The sequence below is a fragment of the Gopherus flavomarginatus genome, chromosome 10, assembly GCF_025201925.1.
Source record: "Gopherus flavomarginatus isolate rGopFla2 chromosome 10, rGopFla2.mat.asm, whole genome shotgun sequence".
Taxonomy (NCBI): Eukaryota; Metazoa; Chordata; order Testudines; family Testudinidae; genus Gopherus; species Gopherus flavomarginatus.
In genome coordinates, this window is record NC_066626.1 from 77,228,741 (window position 1) to 77,253,618 (window position 24,878).

General features: G+C 44.6%; 1 long non-coding RNA gene across 1 annotated transcript in view; it reads left to right on the forward strand.

Annotated features, from left to right (window-relative positions):
* The window catches only part of LOC127030535 (uncharacterized), a 313,103-nt gene that overhangs the window by 152,005 nt on the left and 136,220 nt on the right, over positions 1-24,878 (forward strand). Inside the window, exon 2 of the long non-coding RNA XR_007768407.1 lies at positions 3,382-3,405. This is a non-coding gene — a long non-coding RNA (uncharacterized LOC127030535). The remainder of the gene's footprint in view (positions 1-3,381; positions 3,406-24,878) is intronic.

Consider the following 24,878-nt stretch of genomic DNA (forward strand, 5'->3'; position numbering starts at 1 on the left):
AGGATTGTGCTTGGCAGAATTGATGTGTGGGAGTGCGGAGGCCATGCAGGGTCACATCAACTTCTCCTCCCCCCCCCAAGCTGAAGCCAGCTGCCCCCACCACTATCAGCAGGCATGGGTGGGGGCAGCCAGAATCACTCTGCTCCCACTAGGGTTGCCAATTTTCAACTCAGACAAAACCGAACACCCATGCCCCGCCCTCTTTCTGAGGCCCTGCCCTCTGCTCATTTCATCCCCCTCTTCCTCTGTCACTCGCTCTCCCCACCCGCACTCACTTGCTCATTTTCACCGGGCTGGCTCAGGGGGTTGGGGTTGGGTGTGGGAGGGGGTGAGGGCGTTGGCTGGGAGTGCGGGCTCTGGAGTGGGGCTGGGAATGAGGGGCCTGGGGTTCAGGAAGGGGCTCCAGGCTGAGGAGGTGGAGCTGAGGGGGTCAGAGTATGGGAGGGGGCTCTGGATTGAGGCAGAAGGTTGGGGGTGGGAGGGGGTACAGGCTCTGAGATGGGGGTGTGGGTTCTGGGGTGGGGCCAGAAATGAGGGGTTCAGCGTGCAGGAGGGGGCTCTGGGCTGGGGTTGAGGGGTCCAGAGTGCAGGAGGGGGATCTGGGCTGGGGCATTGATTTGGGGTGTGGGTGCGTGAGGGCTCTGTCTGGGGGTGCAAGCTCTGGGGTGGGGATGGGGGGTTTGGGGTGCAGGAGAATGAGGGGTTTGGGGTGCAGGAGAATGAAGGGTTTGGGTTCCAGTCAAAAACTGGACACCTGGCAACCCTAGCCCCCACCACTATCAGCAGGCACAGATCATCTCTGGTGCTAGGGAGTGTAAGAGACTGTCATTACCCCAAAGAGCTTCCAGTCTCCATGCCCGTTACCTCTTTTTGCCATCATTTGCGCATCAGCAAAATAGTGCTGCTAATACTCTCCGACCTCTTGGGGGGTTGGCCCAGATCTTGAAAGGTATGTAAGTCCCTAACTCACACTGAAATCCATTCCATGGGATTCAGGTGCCTATATACCTTTGAGGATCTGGGCCATTGTGTCTATTAATGTCCGTGAACTGCTATGAGATCCACAGATGAAAGCCCCAGGTATTATTTTTAATGATCAGAGGAATAATATTGTTCTTCAATGTTTCTGTCCATGGATCTCAAAGGGCTTGCCCAAGATGCATCATAATAATTTGGAAGTGCTTTGGGGTCCCCAGATGGAAGAGGCTGTATTAGTCCAAAGTATTCCCATCCGTATTATCTCCAGTGGAGGGAATGGGATCTCGCATTTAGTGCCGAGTAACGAGAGACAGGTCTCTTGGATTCTGTTCTTCTGTTTGCCACTGGCTCAGTGATGTTGGGCAAGTCATTTAGGCATAAATACTTATCCGCAGGTGCACAGAATACCCAGTGCAAGTCAGTGATTTGTATGCACACAGGTTTAATGTGCATGCAACCCTCATGTCTGTGCATATTGCACATGTAATTCAGCTCTGAGCTAAAGTGCATGTGCATTTTTCCCCACACACTTGGAAAAACAAGTGTGAAGCTCTCGGTACTTCAGTTTGCCCCACCTATAAAATACCAAGGAGAATAATATCTATTTCACTCATAGATTCCGAGGCGTCACTGACACCTGACTATGAAAGTGCTTTGGATGGCCTGAATAAATAGCACTGCAGAGTTTAAGCTAGAATGAACAGATGTTAATTTCCTCCTCTGGATAGCTCAGAGTTATTCTCCATTTCCTTCTGGGTCTATTGGACTCAGGCAAACTTTTGTTTTCTTTTCCGCTGTCCCAGTCCCACTGTTGTACATTCAAATGACTCCAGATCAGTCCCCAGCTATCTCATGTTAGAAAAGCATCATTATCTTTTTTTCCTCATTTGGGTCCTAAAGACCTGCGGGTGCCTTTTTCGATGTCGTTTCAGGCTCCCTTGTCCCTCCATAGCCTAAACAAGAGAATTGCAGTTCAGATTTAATAAGCCAGCAGAGGAGGACTGGGCTTTGCTTAGCAGCTTTCATACCCAAGGCATTTCAAAGTGATCTGCAGCACAAGAAATTAGTTATTGGAAATGCTGGTGAGTGTGCAGGGACATGCCCAAGCCATTATGTGCTCAGCAGCAGCTGACACAAAGCTTTAAGCATTCAAAACTATTGATGCAAAGGCGTATGAGGGTTATCTAGCATTTATTTGCTGCATGAACTTAAAATTGCAAACTCTGGACTCTTTTCTGAATTTGCTCAACATAATTAGTGAGGAATGTTAATGCTTCTAGAAGTGCTGCGCTGAACACAAGGGAACCTGTTTCCTGGCAAACTCAGGTGGCCGAGTGAAACTCTTCCATTCTTTCAGTTGATTGCAACCCGTGCGTTTATTTACATTCATTCCTTTTTTAATTAATAACAATTCTCCTGTTATGCCTATATCATGCACATAGAGGACGTGATCCAAAGCCCTTTGCGAATCAGCAGGAGTCTTTCCTTTTTAAAAAAATAAAAAGTGTTTTACTGAAAATGGAGAATAATTCCCACTTACAAACCCAATGGCTTTGGGAAAATTCAGTCCCAAAGGCAGACCTGAGTCTAAGGATTGGGACCCTAGCTGAGGATCTGGATCCCATATGGGTCACTTTTGAATATATCATTTCATTTTCAGTTAGCTTTAATATATGTCAGAGATTTCATTGTAGAAATTGTGCCTCAGTGAGGTGGCAAAGGAGACATCTGGATTGTGGTGTAACCTATCTACAAAGCAACTTTTCCAAGATTAAAATTTAATTGAGTCAATTATTCTTCCCTTGCAGTTGCACAGAAGAAAAGGTTAAGCTAAATTTCAATAAGCTATGTTGATCCCTGCATTATTCATTCAGTCACTGGCATATGGCTGCCTGGTATTGTATGGTCCTAAACATTACCTAGAGGATCCTGACTCCTCAGCAAATCAGCAATTAATCTATCCAGTGTTTCTAATGCATTACAATCATGGCACATTTTATGGTCTTCTAGGTACTGAAGACCCCACTTATTTCACATGAACCACCCAACAACCTTCCATCACTATTGGCCTGGGTCTGCTTCAAACTGAAGACCAACAAGTGAGAGATTCCACAACTCACTACTAATTCTGGTGGTTTAGTCCTGAGCTGCTTTACAAGTTTATTTACTTATTTAGCAGCCTTGGTTAAACTGCCCGCTTCTAGAGTAATCAATGACTTGGATACTCCTTTCTAAATAGATTCCAGGCGATATTTTCAAAGGCACCAAAGAGGCTTTAGAACCTTAGCCCCGTTTTCAAAAGTGACAAAGGATATGTCTACACTGCCAAAAAACCACCCACAATGGCAAGTCTCAGAGCCCGGGTCAAATGCCTGAGGCTTACAGTTTAACTTACCTAAGGAGATGGTGGAATCTCCTTCCTTGGAGGTTTTTAAGACTTGGCTTGACAAAGCCCTGGTTGGGATGATTTAGTTGGGGTTGGTCATGTTTTGAACAGGGGGTTGGACTAGATGACCTCCTGAGGTGTCTTCCAACTCTAAACTTCTATGATTCTATGATTCTAAGTGTAGCTATTCCTGCTCGGGAAGGATCCCAGGTTCTGAGGCCCACTATCCTCACAAGGTTTCAGAACCCAAGCTCCAGCCTAAGCAGGAACCCTTATTTTTCACCCCAAAGCCTGAGTCAGTTGACCTCAGCTCTGAGACTTGCTGCTCTGGGTTTTTTTTACCAGTGTGGATTTACCCCTAGGCACCCAAATACCTTCAAAAATCTTCAAAACCTAAGGCCTTGCAACACTGAGCAGAGTAACACTTAAAAACCAGTAAAAATCTGGGTCTTAGAAAACTAAGTCTCATTGCAAGTCAATGTCTACACTGTAATGTAACCCCAGAGTTCAAACTCAGGCTTAAGTCTAACTTCCCTTCCATCTACACACAAATCACACTAACGCAAGGCTCTGACCCAGGGTTCCAGGATTCTACAGAGCTGGATGGTCCATGCCTCAGTCAAGCTCGGATCAGGGTTCAAGCCTACTGCTTTTCAGTATAGACGCAATCCAACTGGACTCTTGCTCTTGGAGCCCACCAAAAGTATTCCACAATCCCACAGGCCAACTTTCTTTGTCCTCTGGACAGTCAAGTTTGGTAGAGAGTCAAGTTTTCTCACACCGTTCCACCAACAAAGGGCTGAAGCAGCCATATTTTGGGAAGGCACTAGGAAATCTGGGATATGAGTGGCTGGACTCAGGTCTGCATAATGAAGTGTAGACATTGGAGTCCCAGGTTGGGACCCAGGTTTCAACAATTCCTAACTGGAGGTTACAAATGAATGCAGACGCTCAAGCCCTAGGTTAATAAACCCAGGGTCTCCTATCTCAAGTTTTACTAACCCTGGTCTTAAATGGCAGTGTAGACATGCCCTAAGTGCCTAAGGCTACGTCTTCACTAGAAATGCTGCAATGCTTCTGTGTAGACACTCACTACAGCAAAAAGAGGGGTTCTCCTATTTGTGTAGGTAATCTACCTCCCTGAGAGGCAGTAACTAGGTTGAAGGAAGAGTTATTCCATCTACCTAGCGCTGTGTACACCAGGATTAGGTCATCTTAACTACATTGCTCAGGGGTGTGGACATAGCTGGGTCAACCTAACTTTTTAATGCAGACCTGGCCTAAGTCACTTTTAATAACAGGACTTAGGCTCCTAAGTCATGTCGGCACATCTGAAAATATGACCTTCCATCTAATTTACTATAGAAAACAGTGTGAACTGCAATATCAGCATTATTAAACCTGCTCTCCCAAGTGTAGCTTTGATGTTAGTAAGAATACATCTGGTATTGTTCCTCTGATCAATAACCTGGCATGCGCTGCCCCAGCGCAGAGAGGTTTTAGCTTGTTATATATTATATGAGAGTCTAACAGCTTTGAGCTGAGCCTACTGTTACCAAAGCTTCCCTCCCCTCTCCCAGTAAAGCTGAGCAAAGAAAACAACCCCGGAAAATGAAAGACATGGAAGACCCACGAAAACCAGACTGTCATCATAATGTCTCTCTCCTGTCACAAATCCAACAGGTTAAACAGGCATTAAAAATCAATAATCCATGCCTGGCTGCTTAGCACTTCACCCAGAAGAGTTATACATTGGGTGGGTGAAGGAGGGATGAGAGGGATAGATATTCTTGGGAAAAACACAGAAGCAGATTTCCTTTCATGCTCTTAACGATAGGTCAAGGTCTTCACTCAGGTGCCTATTGCTCCTGCTAAGTTTGTCAGCCATCAAATAGTAATGAAAGCAAAAGCTTGCTTAAATAAGGAGAGCGAGCGGGAGCAATGGGAGGACAGAAAAAAGATTTGTGATGGAAAGTCGCACAGACGTTATCCAAGAGCTCAAGGAGCATATGGAAACATGTCAGTCACTCCCAAGATTAAAAACGTGTCAGAGCTCCCAAGATTAAAAAGAGAAGGAAGGGAAGGGGTACTGGAGTTGCAATGATCAGTTCATTACACTGGTTGGCAAGCTGTCAGGCCTGCTGTGCCACCGTTGATCGACTTTGGGAATGACCCCAGAAGGCAGGGAATGAAGGGGATGTGCTATAGCCAGACAAAAACAGAGTATCATAGGCCATGACAGGAGCTGGCTCCCACAGTTTGAAGAGAAAAGATCCCGCAGGAAGCAAGCAGCTCCCAACCAAGATACAGACATTTGCAATAACTGCCAAAGATCATGCAAATCTCAGACTGGACTAGTCAGTCACATGAGACATTGCAAACCATTTATATCATAGGCTGCAATTCCCACCTTTTCTCGCAGATGAAAGGATGCCAACGAGTTTTCTGGACACTCGATAGCCATTAGCGCTTGAAATACATGCAGCAGAGAAAAGGAGGTCCGTTTGAAAAATCAAGGTCTTGAAGCCTCCTCAGAGGTTTTAATTTCACATCTCATTCTTTGCCTGACAATGTAGGATTTCGAGGGATGGATGAGTCCAGGGGAAGCACTGGCCTAGACAGTGAGAGAACAGAAAAGGGAAAATTGTGCCAGCAGAGTCCCCATCTTTGCAAAAATATATTCCAAGTCATCTAAAGTCCACAAGCCCTGACCTGTAATTGGGCTTTCTGCAGTGAACAAAGAAGGGCACTGGAAGGAGATGACCTGCTAGGCCTATGGACTCAGACTGAACCCAGACTGCTAAAATGAGGGCATTTCCGACTCCCTGCCTACACAGGGCTGATTTCCCTATAGGGGGAGGGCTAGCTCTAGTGGTTTGAGCATTGGCCTGCTAAATGCAGCATTGTGAGTTCAGCCCTTGAGGGGACCACTTAGGGATCTGGGCCAAAATCAGTACTTGGTCCTGCTAGTGAAGGCAGGGGGCTGGACTCAATGATCCTTCACAGTTCCTTCCAGTTCTATGGGATAGGTATATCTCCATATATTATTTATCTTTTTATTATTTGTCACACACTGTGCCAGAATGACACCAACATAAAGTAGCAAGTCACGATATTCTTTGGCTGTATCAACAGACTAACCCCAGAGTCACCAGCTGACTCCCACAGATGTCGCCTGGGGAAAGAACTCAGGCCATCGTGCACCGAAAACACAGGCCTTGCGCACCTGAGTGAAAGGAAAGTCTCCATTAGTGACTGAGGGTTGGGGGGCTTTCATCCTCTCTGGAGGCCCCCCCGTAGAGGCTGTTGTCATGGTAAGTGCTGAGTGAGGACACATTCCATCCATTGCAGGGCAATGAACACACGTGGTATGTTAAGATGTTACAATGTTTGCCAACAAGGTGCCAAGGTAATTCAGAGGGATATGGAGAAAAGAGAGAAGCAGGGATGGTGGATAAAGAATCCGGAGCCCTTCATGCCCATCCACTGCCAACTGAACTGCAGGTGTCTTCTTGACAGCCTGCTGGACACTGCTGACTGTAGGAGATGCTCACTCATACAGCCCTATAGGTTCCCGCTTCTTTCTCATCTCCTCTGGGACTCAGCCTAGGGTAGCTCCCCGTTCCCAGCAGCCTATAGTGTATGAGTGAGCAAGGAGTGAGGTGGAGCTGCTGGAGAGCAGGGAAAAAACAAACAGATCAAAGGGCAAAAAAAAAAGACACTGGAAGAGAAGAGCATCAAAGGAGAGGTAGCAGCAGGTAGGTCAGGGCTGGGCGCTGGGTGCAATGGAATAGGGGGCAACTATCCGGCTGGGCATTTTAAGGAGGGCTCCAAATGCACAAAGGATGGGAGCCACTGCGGGAATTAGACATAAACACAGGTCCATTATCTTCTCTTTAGTGGGGCAATTGCCCTCCTCCCTTGATGGATGCCCATTTGCCTGGGCATCTGTGGTGTTGTGGTCTCCAAGGGGAAAAGCAAAGAGATTCCATTTACCTTCAGACCTCATGGTCAACGTCCTTCCCAGGTGCCCCTCCTTTGCCTCATGCCAACTATACTACAGATACTTGTCACGGGTGGGAGACCTGTTGTATTAATTTAGATGAAATAAGTGGGCCAAAGGTATTAGCGAGTTTTAAGAAGGGAAAAAACCCTTGCTTGACAGTCTCTTAGAGGGCATTAAAGATGGTAATATCTGTCCTTGTGGGAGAAAGAGAAGAAGTTACTTGAGATGGACTGGAGGCGTTGTTGTTAAAGTCTGATCTCGCTCCATCCCAGGTGATGTTTGGGATTCAGCGGGAGCCAGCAGAGCTGGCAGAGTCAGCTGGGTCTCTCATTCTGCTTAGGGCATCTCTCAGGATTAGAATTGAAGGGTTAAAATCCATGTGCATTTTATATAACAACCAGGTATATGGATTGTGCCAGCTCTTTCTCAGACTCAAGGTCCAGAGTTTGGTCAAGAGACCAGAGGCCTAGCAAATAGTAATTAGCTAAAAGAAAGCTGGGTAAACAAATAATCTTGTTTTGCTAAAATAGGCCAGGTCAGCAAATTGCCAGGTGTTGGAGCTAAGAACTAAATAATTGTGTCTTATTCAGAGTTGCAAATTGAACAAAGGATCCCTGTTCCTCTTGTGTCAGTCTCTTCTGTAGGGAATGTTTTTCCCACAGATCCAACCTTGAGTTTAGGAAAACTTGGCCCATGTCAGTATAAAATATGGCATCCTTCCATCTCCCTTCCCAGGGACCAATGCCTGCCTTAAGACATAAAGGGGATAATCTTTACTGCCATATACTTTCACTGTTTCTTTGTTTTAACCCCTAGGAATGTACCTGTTGAACAATCAAAGGAGTTGCTCCATTCCTATGGACCCCAAATCAGAATTCAAGATAGATATTTTATACTAATAACATTTTATCAAGATATTAATTAAATGTTAACTTGCTAACTTGAGACCATGGGCGGAGACATTATGTAACCTTTTAACCATCGGCTAATACGCTATCTTGTCTTGCTGCAAAACCTGTCCTGGGGTGTGGAACTGCCTACCCCATCCCTTTCCCCAGCCAATGGAAAATCTATACATTCTATTGTAATCAATTACTTGGCAGTGTCTCAGTAAAGCAAGGTGACACTCCGCCAGCGCTGTGTGTAATAAACTCCTATGCTTGGCCTCGACACGGTGTGGATTTATGTCCTTCAAGAATGATGAAGATCCAGGGTCCTAGGAGATGAGGTGGCAGCCAGGCTGGTGAAACTCGCTCTGGTAGCCAATTTTTCTCTCCAAATTCTCTTTATTTTTAAGGACCCACAAAGGGAATGGGGAGTGGAATAGCCCATCCACTTGTGACTTTGACCACCAGTTTAAGCTAGTTTCCAACACATCAGTTTTGGTTCACTCATTTTTGGGTCCATGCTTTTCTTGTTTACCAAGCATAATCTTAATGCAGTTCTTGAGTTATATCCCTAGGGCTTTTGGTTTGGACTAATTCAGGCTGTCTGTCTCCCTTACATACCATTTCCCATCGACATTTATTATTGTGACATCTTATAAACTCCCACATACTTTGTACAGTTGAGCTAGCAATGAGGGGCCATTTGAAGGCCCAGTTATCACGACAGACACCACTCCTGAAACATGCAGCCTAGGAACCCGCCTGGGGAACTCTCTGCTCTGCTTTGGAAACTCCGCACAAATATATGTGACAGCTCCCGCTGCACTCGAGGTGCTAATAAATAATTGACAGTGGATCCCAACACAGAAAGTGTCACCGCCACCTGTCAAGCGGCAGACATTTGGGAGATTTTTTTTTAATCACCCTAAAGCTACAAAAATAAAACAAGGCCGTGTCTCATCTGCTGACAGTGACAGATGCACCGCAGCATACAGCACCATGTGAAAGCAAAGGTCTGGAGCAGGAAGATTCTGGCTGCTGAGCGTGAATTAACACCCTCGCTGTTACTGTTTGGGTTGGAGTGGGGAGGGGAGGGGTTTCCTTTGCAATGGGATCCAGGCTGGCTTTTCGCCTTCAGACATTCTCCAAGGACCCAAACCGGTGCATTCTGTAGCTTTCTAAATGATCATCCGAGCAATATTGGCCTTGCCAGACCGGATCAGACCTGTGGGCTGTGGACTCCAGTATGCTGTTCCTAAAGGGAACCAAAGGTCTGATTCACCCCCATCGAAACCAAAGGAACTTCTGCCATTGATTGCAATGAGCCCCACACACCAGATCCCACCAGGCCGCCATCAAGTATGGGAGTTGTTCCCTGTAGACTTGGGAAGAACCAGCTCCTTGTCCTCCTTCAAATCCATCCTTAAAACTTACCTTTGCCATGATGCCAACAAAAAACTTGACAATGGGCAGCTGGCCTACTGCTGGGCAGCCCAATCATGTCTCATTATTTCCTTGTGCCCCTGCTTCAGTCTGTCTGTATCCACCTGTTATCTCTTCTCTTATACTTACATTGTCAGCTCCTTGGGGCAGGGACTGTTTTATGTTCCATCTGTACAGCTGCTGGCATAATGGGGGTCCATGCCAGGCGCTTCTATTCACTACTGTAATTTACTTAATAAATATTAGTCATAATTTTTACTAGTGGTTAGAGCCCTCAGGTTGTCTGGATTCCACCACCTCTTCCACTGACTCACTGTGTCACTTAGAGTTTCCCAACCATAAAACTGGGGAAATAATACTCCATCAGCTTCATGGATTAGATCTCTAGGGCCCCGCTGCTGTCAAAGTCAAGGAGATTGCAGGATTAAGCCCTTTGTGGTTTTGAAGCTCCTTTGATGAGAAGCATCATATTTAAGAGCAATTATTAGACCAATCAATGAACGGGAGTTTGGGTTCTCAGTACCACTCAGGATTTGATCAAGGTTTACTTGGTCCTGCTTTGGTGCAGCGAGCTGCACCTGATGTCTTCTCAAGGTCCCTTCCAGCCCTACATTTCTATGATTCTGAGATTAAGGTCCCAGTCCAGTAAAGTAATTAAACATGCTTAATTTTAAGCACCTGATAGTCTCATAGATCTAAATGGGACTGTTCAGAGCAATCTAGGCTGTTCTGGATCAGACGTGTTGTACTTTGCTGCAGCTGGGGAGTAACCCACTGGCACATAAAGGGTTTTCTAAGGTGACAGAGAAATTTAAATTTAAAAAGAGAGCTTTTACTGAAGTGCAGAGTGGGTGTCATTGCTTTGCATTGCAAATTCCAAGCTAGCCGGAATGTCACCCGTAATTTTTGCTAATGCACACACAGAGCAAAAGACACTGTACATTCTCCATTGAAGCAATCTGTTTCCTCCATATATTTTTGTTTTTAAAAGGCCATCTTCATAACTCAGAGCATCCCGCACACCTCGCAGTTACCAAAAAGAACTTCCAGGAGGCTTCGAGTTTATCTTCTTTTATGACTAATGGATCCTTTATTTCAAAACCCTGCCCTGCACTCTACAGCACCAGGGGAAATACTGCAGCTGGAGGATGCTTTACAGAAAGGAAACCTCCGTGATGTCCACAAGCATAAATACTTAGGACACAGGCTATGGCCTCTCCCTCCTTTCAGCTCAGCACAAAATGTTTTGCTTCAGATTTAGTAGAGAGTCATGTTTAATGCAAAGGGTATCTTTGCAGCACTTTTTCAGCCGACAGATATCTGCTGGCTTCTTCTTGTTTCCTCCTCTGATTTAAAGCTGTCTTCACCAGTCAAATTTAGGACTATCTCATCCCAAGACAAGAGAGAATAAGGCAAGGAGGTGGGAAAGAGAGCTGAGTTATGTAGCACAGGCTGTCTCTCTGTGACCCACAGCCAAGGACACTGTATAATTACAATAGATGTTTTTTTGTTATATATTTTGTGATTGATTGGGAAAATGGCAAAGAGTCCTGTGGCACCTTATAGACTAACAAACATATTGGAGCATGAGCTTTTGTGGGTGAATACCTACTTCGTCAGATGCATGTACAATATGTCTATTAGTCTATAAGGTGCCACGGGACTCTTTGCTGTTTTTACAGATCCAGACTAACACGGCTACCCTTCTGATATTGGGAAAATGGGGATCTTCTGTGTTGGACATTTTCATGCTCTGGAATTGTTGCTGTTTTCTTCCCTCCATCAAGATCTGAGCCATGTTAGGTCATATATATGGTATATGTGCCTCCTATGATTAATTTGCCCTGAATCATGTGTGTTATGTATAGCCTGAATGGGGTTGGTCATGGAAATCTTGGGTTGATCCTTCCTTCCAGCCACAGATAGTTGTTTAGGGTCCAGATCTCCCATGCATGGAAAAAACCAGTGGAATTCTTCCATAGTGAGGAAGGTATTTGCCCATATGGAAGGAGTCAAGGATTCTGCCCGCAGCACCTCTTGAGATCTAATGGACTTTGGGAGACATGCCAGAAGCCAGGGGCCACCATACCATGTTAAAGTTCAGCTAACCACCCTCATCTGACTTAGGGGAAGAAGCCAAGTGAATCCTTTGCCCCATCCCTTCCCACTCCAAACACGCAGAGCTGCATGTGGAGAAGCATACAGGCAGTTGGGGAAAGGAGGATAATACCACAGAAACAAAATTCCCCACTTATGGAGGTACTGCTCACCTGTACACGTACAGAGGGCAGTGTGGGAAGCTGGGAAGGGGCCACCTTCCATTTGCTAGTAGATGCTTTGCATTGTGGGTTTTAACACAGCACTTTAGCACATTTCAGCAGAGTCACCGGAATTTATTTATCGTCTATTTATTTTCACATTAGCAGCTTCCTCTGGACTAGTTTCCTAGGGGACAGTGCTCTTACAAAGGCCGACATCTAACTGATGGGGAAATCTCACAGCTAATCGGGTCCCCAAGAGAAGGCTGCAGTGAGTCATGTCAGGGATGCCACAAGTAAAATATTTGTGCAGGGACACGCTTCTGTTTCAGACTGCCAGGAGCTAGCCAGTAACACCTGGTGCTAGGCACCATGGGGTCTACCGTTCACTAATCACGCTTGGCCCAGCAGAGCAGCTCCTCTGTGCGTGGGATAAGGAGTAGGGATGGTGATCAGAGGGTAGCGTAGGTAGATTTACAGAAAGGCAAGTGCAGGTTTCTATTAATTAAACCTGAAATGGCTGCTTCCTTGGTATGTGTGTGTGTGTGTGTAGGATATATGCTAAAAACAGGCTGGTATAAGGTGGAACTGAGTCTTGTTGGCAGATATTTTACCAATAGCAGGTCACATTTAAGCCACCTATAGTGGAATATTTTGAAAGGAGCTTCTCCTTAAGTTGTTGCCAGCACAACATTGGGCCTCATTCTGATCTGGCATGCACCTGTTTTACATCAAAAGAACTCAGCTGATTTAACTGGAGTTACTCCTGATTTACCCACTTGCATTCACAATAACTATGTATGTGTGTGAAAACAGGAGGAAATTAAAATGATGGAACTAAGGGGCAGGTCTAATTTTAAAATGTGGGACTTTCCCACTCTGCAACCGATTTCCACTAAACTGTAATTGGAAAAAGTATATTATTAAAAAAACTAGATTAAGAGAACACTAAGGTTGCAAAGTCAAGCACTCAGAAGTTAGGAAATGCCATCGTTAAGGTTGAACATTCAACCTTAATTCCTCCTCCCCCTATATTATGAGATCATCTTTAATCACATGATTAGATACTAAGCAGGGTCGGCTCTACAGTTTTCACCGCCCCAAGCGGAGCATCAAATTGCCGCCATGGGCGGCAGCGGCAGTCCGTGTGCCCTTAGGGCGGCAGGCTCGTTTCCACGGCAGTGGCAATTCGGCAGCAGCTTCTATGTTGAGCTGAAGCCACCCTGGACAGCTAAACATAGAAGCTGCCACCGAATTGCCCTCACCGCGGAAATGCGCCTGCCGCCCTAAGGGCACACGGACTGCTCCTGCCGCCCGGGGCAGCAATTCGGAGCGCTGCTTGGGGGCAAAACGACAGGGACTGCCGCCCTTTGCAGAATGCCGCCCCAAGCACCAGCTTGGAATGCTGGTGCCTAGAGCTTGCCCTGATACTAAGGTAGAACTTCTCAGTTAGATCTGGAATTTTCCAGTAGAATGCTTTTCAGTCAGAAAATGCCAGTTCAACAAAAGGCATGTAAAAAAAAATAGCCCAAACATTTTAGCATTTTCAGAACAGAACATTTCAATTTTTCATTTCAAAATGGCTTGTTTTAAAATTTCTTTTATAGTATAAAAAATAATTTTCTAAAAAAATGTTGAAATTAGAATGAAACATTTGATTTCATCAAAAGAAAATGTTTCAATTGATCTGAAACTAATGTGTGTGGGAGGGTTTGTTTTTTTAAAAAAAAAAATTCATTTTGCAGGAAATTTTGAAATTTTCATTTTAGTTCCACTCCAGAACAAGAAAAAAATGGCTAACTCATGGAATTTTCCATGAAATTGAAAATCCAATTTCATCTCAGCTCTGTTCTCAATGAGACACTCCTAAGAATTTTTTAACTTGGGGGCAAATAGGATGTTTCACCTTACTTCAGTCTCAGAAATGGCTGACCTGTTTTAGCTGAATTTTTTCACAAAAAAAAAACACTTCAGCTTCAGGCAGAGACCCAGTATGGAAAATTTCAGCCCATATGATTAATTTGTCAAGATGATAAGTAAGTGAAAGCATGGTATGATAATCGAAAGTCTGAGGAATGATGAACTGTAGACTACATGGTACCATCTCCATCTAGAATTAAAGTCCATACAATGAATACCTTCTCTCTCTCTCTCTCTCTCTCTTTCTCTTCCATTCAGTTCAGCATGAGTTCCCTTAACACAGCCCACCTGCCTATTTTTCCTGTACCTATGAATAGCCAGAAGGCTGGGTATTTCAATCCCAACCCATCTCTACTGAGCAAATCGGAAAATAGCACTTCAATTTGCTGGTCCATAATCACCATAGGGAAACATAAGTCAGCCTTCATACACAGTAAGTAGTGACGAGATTTACTGGAATTACAAGTTGTCTTTATGTACATGCTGGGAACAAAAGCCATGGCTGTGAATTCTTTTGCTGAAGGATATATACCTAGCATGTTGTTGGAGAAATCAGACATTTACAGCAACAAAATGTAGATAAATAACAAGAGAAGCATTCTTTCTTATAAGGCATATTTTTTTAACGGTGAGAATAATTAATCATTTGAACAATTTACCAAGGGTCATGGTGGATTCTCCATCACTGAGAATTTTCCAATAAGGATTGGATGCTTTTCTAAAAGATCTGCTCTAGGAATTACCAGGGGGCCTGTGTTATGCAGGAGGTCAGACTAGATCAGGGTTCGGCAACCTTTCAGAAGTGCTGTGCCAAGTCTTCATTTATTCACTTTGATTTAAGGTTTCGCGTGCCAGTAATGCATTTTAACATTTTTAGAAGGTCTCTTTCTCTAAGTCTATAATCTATAACTAAACTGTTGTTGTATGTAAAGTAAATAAGGTTTTTAAAAAGTTTAAGAAGCTTCTTTTAAAAATTAAATTAAAATGCAGAGCTCCCCTGACCTGTGGCCAGGACCTGGGCAGTGTGAGTGCTGCTGAAAATCAGCTCGTGTGCCGCCTTTGGCATGCGTGCCAAGGTTGCCTACCCCTGGACTAGATGATAACAATTGTCCCTTCTGGCCCTGGAATCTATTAGTCTATAGGCCTCTTGCAACAGATACAGTATTGGTCATGTGTTAAAGCATCCTGATTAATTTCCTAAGAAAGGAGCATGAGTTGTTAGTAGCCCAGGTTGGTGGATAATAACAGTGAGCACATTTGAGAGAGTCCTTGTTCATCTTCCTGCTAGTTAATTCTATTTCCAGCCCTGGAGGAGGATCACGGTGTTAAATCTTTCATCCGCCAACATGTATGTCACCAGAAAATACATTGGAATAAGAAGTTTGCAGGACAATGCTTCCATTCCACAAACCTCAAACATTATTTCCAGTTGCCGGGTTGTTTTTTGGTTTTGTTTTACTACTGTGACAGCTTTGAACAAAATCACAAAAATGAGAGGATGATGGACTGGGCCTCTCATTCCTTTCCATTTACTTCCTGACTGGGAAGCTGTGTTGCAAGACCCAAGCAAACACAGTTCTTCTGTACATTTGCAGAGGGCTGGTTCTGGTCCCAGATTTACGCCAGTGACTTTACTGAAGTCACAGACCCTCATCCTGCAAAGATTTACACATGTGCTTCACTTTACACACATGCATAACTTTATGCACTGTGAGAAGTCCCATTTTCCCCCACTGTCAGGCTGGAGTAATGGACTAGTGACCCAGGAATGTTCTTTCTCTCCTTTCCTCCTTAAGAAACTGTGTTGATGAACAATCTGTCTGATCACACGAGTCATCAGAGGATAAAGCACTATATGAGTTAGAAACATAAGAACAGCCATACCGGATCAGAACAAAGGTCCATCTAGCCCAGTATCCGTCTACCGACAGTGGCCAATGCCAGGTGCCCCAGAGGGAGTGAAGCTAACAGGCAATGATCAAGTGATCTCTCTCCTGCCATCCATCTCCATCCTCTGATGAACAGAGGCTAGGGACACCATTCTTTACCCTTCCTGGCTAATAGCCATTTATGGAATTAGCCATCATGAATTTATCCAGTTCCCTTTTAAACATTGTTATAGTCCCAGCCTTCACAACCTCCTCAGGTAAGGAGTTCCACAAGTTGACTGTGCGAGGGAGGGATGATAAATTGCTGAAAGATTTGCAAATTACTGAAGACTGAAAAAACAGTATAATTTAATGTTCTGCATTGGTCTAATGATCCTGCCTAATATGCATACCTGGACTTTTGCCTGTTGGGTATTCATCAATGTATTATATATAATGCTTTTCTTTACCATTAATTGGTCCTTCCACTTCCCTTTTGAAGTCCTAATATATTCCATTAGCATTTCATCTCTGATTAAACATTTTAAGAAAATAAACAGGAACACATGATCACCACTTTCTAAAAGACAGCTTCTATGAGGAACCTGAGGACTAATGGAGCTTAATGGTAATCTTAGGAAAGTTTCCAAGAAGTGGATTGTTAGTTTAGTCTGTAGTGAATGACTTAACTTTGTAGGATTGAATGAAAGGTCTATTTATTGAACTGCCTGGTGATAAGTTCTGAGCAAACAAGAATGGAAGAAAATTATGATAATGATAAATTTGATAACTTAGTATTATTAGTCCAGAAGAGCATAAGATCTAAATTGACAGGAAAGAGTGTAATCGCTATTGTGCAGATGGGGAAGTGAGGCACAGAGAGACTAAATGATTTGCCCAAGGTCCAACAGGAAGTGTGTGTAAGAGCTGGGAATTGAACACCAATCTTCTAAGACCTAAACCAATGTCTTAACCACAAGGTACAATTCCTCTGAAGTGGAATAGGAATTATTTTGTTGCTTTGTGCCTGTGAGCTCGCCACTCACCATCGGGAGCAGATTTTGCAGTTGCCAAGTTCAAGCAGCTCATTAAACTTCCCAGTGCTATGAACCTGGACCAGTCCCTTATTTTCCAGGACTAATATTTTGCACTTGCAATAAGTTAAAGATGTAGAACAGCTATTAGCCATGTTCCTTGCTCACTATTGTTTTTCATGCTCAGATTCAGAGCTGCCAAGCCCATCACGTTCCAAGCAGAGGGGATTTAGAGAGCAAAAAGCAGGGATTTAATACCACATTAAGAAGCTATTTATTGAAACTGTGAGATCCCGACTAAAAATTGGCATGAAGGAAAACCGACTGCATTCATTGCTTAAATGCACCACCTAACAAGTAGGTTTATCCTTTGAGTACAATGCAAATTCATAGCTCAGTGAACAGCGGAGGCCTAAACGACAAGTTGTTCCATTGAAAATCTAAACCATTTTCAAGGCTCTGGATTTTTGTTGTTCACAACAGGTGCAGAGAGATGAGTTCATAGTCCTATTAGTCAAAGCCTGTAAATGTTTTTTTTTTCCTAGTTAGTGTCAAAAATCTCTCACTGTATATAATGTGCAATAAAGAGAGAACAATACAAAGGATTATCATTACATTTGTATCACAATAACACCTAGAAGCCACAGCTGAGAACAGGGCCCTATTGTGCTGACTGCTGTGAATACATGTAGTAAGAGACAGTCTCGAGCCTACAGAATTACAGTTAGAACTGGGCAGGAAAGCTGCAAAAGCTTAGAGATTTCAAAAATTCTCTCTCTCCACTCTGGCAAACCGGGAACTTTCAACATTTTTTGCAAAAGAATAGAGAGAAAGAACAAACACAAAACCTGCTCTGCAATTGCCAGGGGTGAAGGCAAACATGTGGGAGGATGGAGACCAACGTTCAAGATGCTGCTTTGCCTGTTTCAGCCAAGGGAGTTGATCCTGAATCTCCCCCCTGCTAGCTACATGCCATGACATCTAGGCTATTCTAGTGCGGGGGGGGTCTCTCATTTTGATCAAAAGTTCCATCCTGGACCTGAGACACCTTTCTCGCCCAACATGGCAGGTTCTAGTGAAAAATTTCTGTTTTGATTAATCAGCCTTTTTTGATAGAAAAACCATATCATCCAAAAATTGCCGGCCTCCACTACGGAATTGGAAAAGGCAGGCAAAAAGTGGGGAAGCTGCTCCGTTATTTTAAAGGCCAGATTCCGATCTCATTTGCCCCAATGTGGCTACAAGGTGCTTCAGTGGAGTTACTCCAGATTTACCCCAGTGTCACTGACAGCAGGGTTGTGGCTCAGGGTTTCTGCAGCAAGGCTACCTTGGCTCTGGGGCATATACGTTGCATTTTCTAGTCCCTTTTCTCCTGCTGGAGAACAGGTGTATTTAAAGTAGTTCTGCTTATGCGGTTAGTTACTCTGCACCACAAAATATACAAGATTGACACACGTCTACCTGGCCTTTCTGCTCCCTCAACTTTGGCTGGGATCAGTTTAACTCTTAACTTATCTTAGATCAGTCTCCAACCATATCTACTGCCTAACCTACCCCCACCATGCCCCCTACGCCAAAGGGACTGGAGGAAGTAGTATGGAACTGACTGTGCCAATATTCGGCCACCTTGGGATTCTCCTATCCCAGAGGAACTCCCAAAGGAGCCATTCAGGCAGCATTCTCTCTGCTTTGCAACTGCCCAAGCAGCCAGAATAGGTGGGAAAGAACCTGGCATAACAATAGGCCTGTATTTTAACCCTCTGCTGCAATGAACTGTGCGGAATTTCCCTCTTGCGGGAAATGATGATATTTCAATATTTGTCTTCCTCCTGAATCGGGATAAAAAGTTGAACTATTGCAACTTTTTGCAAAATGGGAAGTTCAAAAAAATTTCTACTGGGAAATGTTGAAATGTTTTGTTTTGAAGTAGTTTGACTTTAAACTACATGGGCCTGAGCTGCCACAGTGCCTCATGGGAGTTGTAGTTTGGATGAGCTAGGTCATGGTCCCCAGCTGACTACATTTCCCATCATGCACAACAGCCATAGGACTCCCATGTCCTGTGGTGACTCAGTCTGGGGAGAAGGGGCAGTGCATTGTGGGGTATGTAGTCTAGGCAGGGAGTTCTTACCAGGAGGGGAGCATGAATTACAACACCCATGAGGCATCACAGCAACTCAGGCAAACACAGATTAATGTTTACCTGCCCTGAAGCAAGATGTTTCATTTTGATTTTCCTGACTGAATTAAAAACAAAAATCAGCAAAACTGACATTTTCTCATGGAAAAAATTCAGTGTTGCAGAAACCACATTTACCGTGCAGAACACATTTTGACAGGATTCCCAACTAGCTCAGAAGAATAGCTGCACACACTTCTACAGCTCCCATGTTTCAGTCCAGAGGGAGTCACTTTTTAGCACTGCTGAAGTGACTCCTGGATGTTGAGCCAATGTTAGCCCTGAGTGCAAGGATTTGCAGGGCTAGGACAGCTGTTGGGCATTAAGCGAGTCCCCCAAGCACATTACAAATGGGAGGAGCCAAGGGGCATCACTGGGTTTTGCATGTGGCAGGAAGAGTTAGAGTGTCTGAGAAGCAAATTGGGGAGGGGGGGAGATTGGTTTGCTCAAAGCCAGGCTGCCATGAGCCATACGCTAACCATATTCTGTAGTCCTTACTGAAGGGATCTGGGTCTAGTACTGGGATTATGGCTGAGGGAAGCCCTAATGTTTGGTATTTAAAGGGACATTCTTTACATTCACTTTTCTGTTTATAGTGAAGCCAACGGCAAAGGTTGAAAAGCCCCTCCTAGAGCCTTTTCCTGCTATGACCCATCTCATGCACCCAAATTTACCTGGCAACACACAGAGCGCTGCTTATGGAATCGCATTACTAGACATTAACGGAGGCCAGTCTAGGTACCAAAAGATTAACTGCTCCTAATACCAGCTGTTGGATGTATTTGATTGCATCCCTCACTCATTTGTATGTCACTTAGCGCCTTAAACTGTATACTCTTTGGGGCAGGGACTGGTATCTTCATATATGAATTTAAAGCATCTAGCACAATGGGATCTGTTGTCAGTAGCTACCGGTGTGGTGCTCTGCTCTTGTTTGATAATGATAACAGTCGGCTGCGTGCGCGTTCCCTCTGTGTGCTGCCCTGGCTCTGCACAGATAGCTGACACAGCAAACCCCGAGAGAATCCCCCAAAGACCACAGACTCTAGTAAGGTACAAAGGAACCCGAGCCAGGTTTATTGTCAAACGAAGCACAGTAATACTTTCCTATAGACTCTACAGGACATACTACGACTATGTACCCCCTGGCAATGGACACAGCTCAGTCAGTGGCAGGACACTCCACTGCCCTCTAGGCTGGCCAAAGACGTGCATTCTGGGACCTACTTTTATACAGTTACAGGACAGATTACCTATTCCTCCTGATGCATTGAGGTACAGTCTCTTGGCTCATTAGGGTGCTGTCTCCCCTTTGATCATGTTGTTCCTGACATACAGATTATCTATCATGCTGTCCTGTCTTTAAGATGCACCTGCCTGTTCCTTGTCATGTCTATGGAGTGTCCTTGTATCAGGCTGTCCAGGTGCCACCTTGGCACAAGTTCCTCTTATTAGCCCTTATGTTTGAATGCACCTGCTTCTAACAACCTCTTCTTGCCAGTTTCTGTGAGTGAAGCCTGCCTCAGGCTCACAGCCCAGCTTTTGCTTAGCAGTGCCTGGAAGTACTTTGGTTCAGGCTTCAGGCTTTAGGCCTCAGATTAGGCCTCTGACACAAGAGTTTTATGTTTCAGGGCCTCATCTTACTACAGGGTCCTCATCCAGACTGGGTTCTATTGTAAGGTAAAAATTGCGCACTAATAACTGGGCCTTATGCCCAAAACATCCCTCTGCACAATTGAGGTTTTCAATGGAGCCTGAGGGTGTTCCTAGCTCCTTTTGGAAATCCCAGCCTTCATCTATATTATATCAGCCATCACAGGACCAGCTCATCTGGAAGCTTTCCTACAACCAAATGGGAAAACCGCAGGTCTTAATACCCACCTGCAAATGTTTAAAGCAGCCAGCTTCCGTTGGTAATTTATGGAGTAGAGAAAGAACAGAGGCATTGATATAACAACCCAAGAGTGGTTTTCATGGGCTGCTATTAACATATTGTTAAGTCTAGTATTAGTTTAAGTCTTGTATTTTACATCATCGCAAAATATTTCACAAGTGTTAACATTCCCTGTGCTTTGTGAACTACATTCATGCCTGGGGAGTTGGTTGAAGAAGCTATACCTTTGGATTTCCCCAGCGCTAGAAGAACTGACGGTTAAGAGAAAAGAAGTTCAAAGTAAATTGAGCAGAGAAGCAGGGTAAGCAATTCCATGCATTTTAATTATGAGGTTTTATGAAGTTTGCTAGGCCAAAAAGAGATCCAGATGAGAAATTGTGACAAGTGGAACCACGCCCAGGTTACCAGGTTTCAGAAATTGTGGTCCAATTAATATACTGTAGCTCTGGAGGGGTGAAAATGGAATCTAATGACTGCATGTATGTAAATGAATCTCCACTGGCATGTTAGGACAGAATTTTTAACCAATAGTTTGAGGGGTTGTTTTTTTTCACAATGTGCAAGAAATCCCTATGTGTGTGTGTCAGTGTGAGTGAATGCACACACGTGTGCATACATGGACAGGTGTGTGTGTGTATCTGCTCATTCACTTCACAAACCCATGACAGCTATCATTCCAAAAGCTTCCCAGGCCATTTTTTGAAAAGGAGGTTCTTGCAAGTACCTTGTGTCATAAACAGATAGCTAAGGATTAATGTTCTTTTACCTGTAAAGGGGTAACACCAGTAACCTGAAACACCTGACCAGAGGACCAATCAGGAAACAAGACTTTTTCAAATCTGGGTGGAGGGAAGTTTTGGGTGTGAGTTCTTTGTTCTTTGTCTTGTGTCTGACCCTCTCGGCTCCGAGAATGATTTTTCTATCCCTTGGCTTTCTAATCTTCTGTTTCCAAGTTGTAAGTACAAGGATAGTAAGACAATAGGTTTATATTGTTTTCTTTTGTATTTACATGTGTGTAGTTGCTGGAATGTTTTAAATTGTATTCTTTTTGGATAAGGCTGTTTATTCATTTTTCTTTTAAGCAATTGACCCTGTATATTGTCAACTTGATACAGAGCCTATTTTTAATGTCCTTTTTTCTTTCTTTTTATATAAAGCTTTCTTTTTAAGACCTGTTGGAGTTTTTCTTTAGTGGGGACTCCAGGGAATTGAATCTGCAGCTCACCACGGAATTGGTGGGAGGAAGAAGTCAAGGGGAAAATCTCTTTGTGTTAGATTTACTAAGCCTGACTTTGCATACCCTCTGGGTGAGGGGGAGAGATTAGATCTCTCGGTACTTGTGTTTCCAGAACTGGAAGCAGGGAATCTCCTAGGGAGGGGAGCCTGGGAGGAAGTAACAAGGAAACAAGGGGAGGGGGTTATTTCCCTTTGTTGTAAGACTCAAGGCATCTGAGTCTGGGGGTCCCCCAGGGAAGGTTTTGGGGAGACCACAGTGAGCTAGGCACTGTATAATTCTTAGCTGGTGGCAGCGGTACCAGGTCCAAGCTGGTAACTAAACTTGGAGGTTTTCATGCTAACACCCATATTTTGGACGCTAAGGTCCAAATCTAGGAAGAAATGTTATGACACCTTGACTTTTCTTTTATTTTTAAATACATAATACCCCTAGGAAGTGCTAATAAGCGAAGGGCATCTTTGAATTCACTGGCAGCAAGCTACAAACAAGATGGTAAGCGATGTGCGTAAAATACTTCCCTATCTCACCTGGGTGTTGTGATGAGGGTCATCAAAATACCTGAGTGGATGATCCTGTCTATATATATATTTTATCCAATACTTTCAAATGTTCCTGCATGACCAGAGTACATGAGTTACATTCCCCCTGGTTGCTCACTTCTCCAGCAGTTACCATCCCCCATCAGACCACACCGGTACAACTTCTGTGGGAAATATGCATCTCCGGAAAGGCAGAAAGGAACATGTTCACCATGGCTCAGAAGTGTTTGGCAGCAGCAGTACTACGGTGTGCGGTTCTTTTGCTGCTGTTTCCTTGCCCTGACCTCCTGGAGCTGTGAAGCTAACTAATCAGATACTCAACGAAAGGTGCCTTTCTGCTCCTTTTCTCTCAGCTCTTCCAAAGTGACCTCTAAGCCCCAGCGTTCCCCTCTGATATCCGCGTGTTTTTCCATCATTTGCTGCAGTCCTTTCACAACTGATTTCCCAGATTCTCACTGACATTAAGATGCTTTCCCAGATGTAAATGCTGATAGCAATCAGCCCTAAATGCAGTCCTTGTACTGGCAAATCATTAGACTGTGAATAAAACATGGTGTGTGTGTGTGTTTGTGTGTGTGTGTGTATATATATATATATATTTCTGATCAGCAGTAGGTGTGTTGACTGCTTTCATGTGAGGCAGGAATGTAAGTGTGACAAGACGCATTATGTATAAATCACGTGTTGGGTCATGGTGAACTTTTCATAGTTACAAAGATAAAACAGCTTCTTCTCCCTCATTAACTCAGCACTGACAAAGCACTACAGGGGCGCTTCTACTACACGGAAAACATCTGTCTAGATTAAACTTCAGGAAACCTATTGCAAATCTTTTCATCTGTGGCTTCTTCCCTAATAAAGCCACATATAAGGGGGCAGCCTTAGGTGTCCTTCCTGCTCTGAGACAACTGCAGCTACAAACAGCCCTATGTAGAGATCATCCTTTTAATGCTGGTGTGCCTAACACCGAGAGCAAAGTCTCCCGTCTTCATTTGGCCAGATCATAAACTCAGAAATGAACAGATTCTAACTGCACTGGGAATTGTGCTGGGTTTCCTGTCTCCATTAAAAGAACCACCCTCGTCCCTTCAATCCCCAGTAGCCCATATTCTACAGTATAATGGCTCTCCACATTCTGGATCAGCTGGTTCTAGCTCAGTTAATCAGTACCTGCCATTGCAGAAGTATTGGTGCACCTCAGGCCCTCCTGTTCTCTGCCTGTGGCGCACAATAACTTAGTCTCCTGGAGGTTGTAATGCTTTGGATGCATTCTGGTTATTGACTTGGTGTGGAGGTGGCTGGGTGGTGTTTAGTGACCTGTGATATACAGGAAGTCAAACTAGATGATCTGGTGGTCCCTTCTGCCATACGTGCTGGTTTCCTCTGGGCCTGGGGGGTGATTACCCCCCACTCCGCCCCAGGGTCTGCGCACACCTGCCCCCTACTCCCAAGCTCTTACCCCATCCCACCTCTTCCTGCCCCCGCTATGCCTCTGGCCCCACCACCACCCCACCCCTTCCCCCAAGTCCCCACTCCATCTCTTCCCACCCGCACCCTGCCTCTTCCCTCCCAGGTCCATCCTCTCCCCCAAGCATGCGCTGTCCTAGCTCCTTCCCCTTCCTCCCAGAGCCTCCTGCACACTGAAACAGCTGACCACTGCAGGCGGGATGTGCTGGGGCAGCGGGGGAGGCGTTGATCAGCGGGGGCCCTGGTCGGCGGGAGGCGCTGGGGAGAGGGGGGAGCTGGCTGCCAGTGAGTGCTAAGCACCCGCTAATTTTTTTTCCATGTCAGAGTCAGCACCTATGCCTTCTGCCCTCAAACCCTACACCTCTATGAATTCTGCAGACCTCGTTTTATGTGGGGCGGTGAGATTTGCTGAAGGATGCACCTCTATTCTATTTTATACCACCGCAATGGGCATAGTAAAAGGAGAAGACAAGTCCTCTTATGGATCCACTTGCCCTGCCAACCTTCCTACCCAATACCTCTTCCCAATTCCTTTTTCCAGTCTTTCCAGGCCTATTCAAACAGACAGCAGTTTGAGAATCATAGTTAATATGACTGCGGTTTAACAATCTTCCCCATCTTCTAGGAAGAGCATGACTTATCCAAGATGGCACCTCAAGTATTCTGTGACTACCTATCTCTCTCTTGTGTCAGCTTCTTTACTGGGTAATATCACCCAACTTGGCCGAAGATTCAGAAATGTCTATGGGCTGCTTTACTCGTTCCTAGAAGAAAAATGTTCA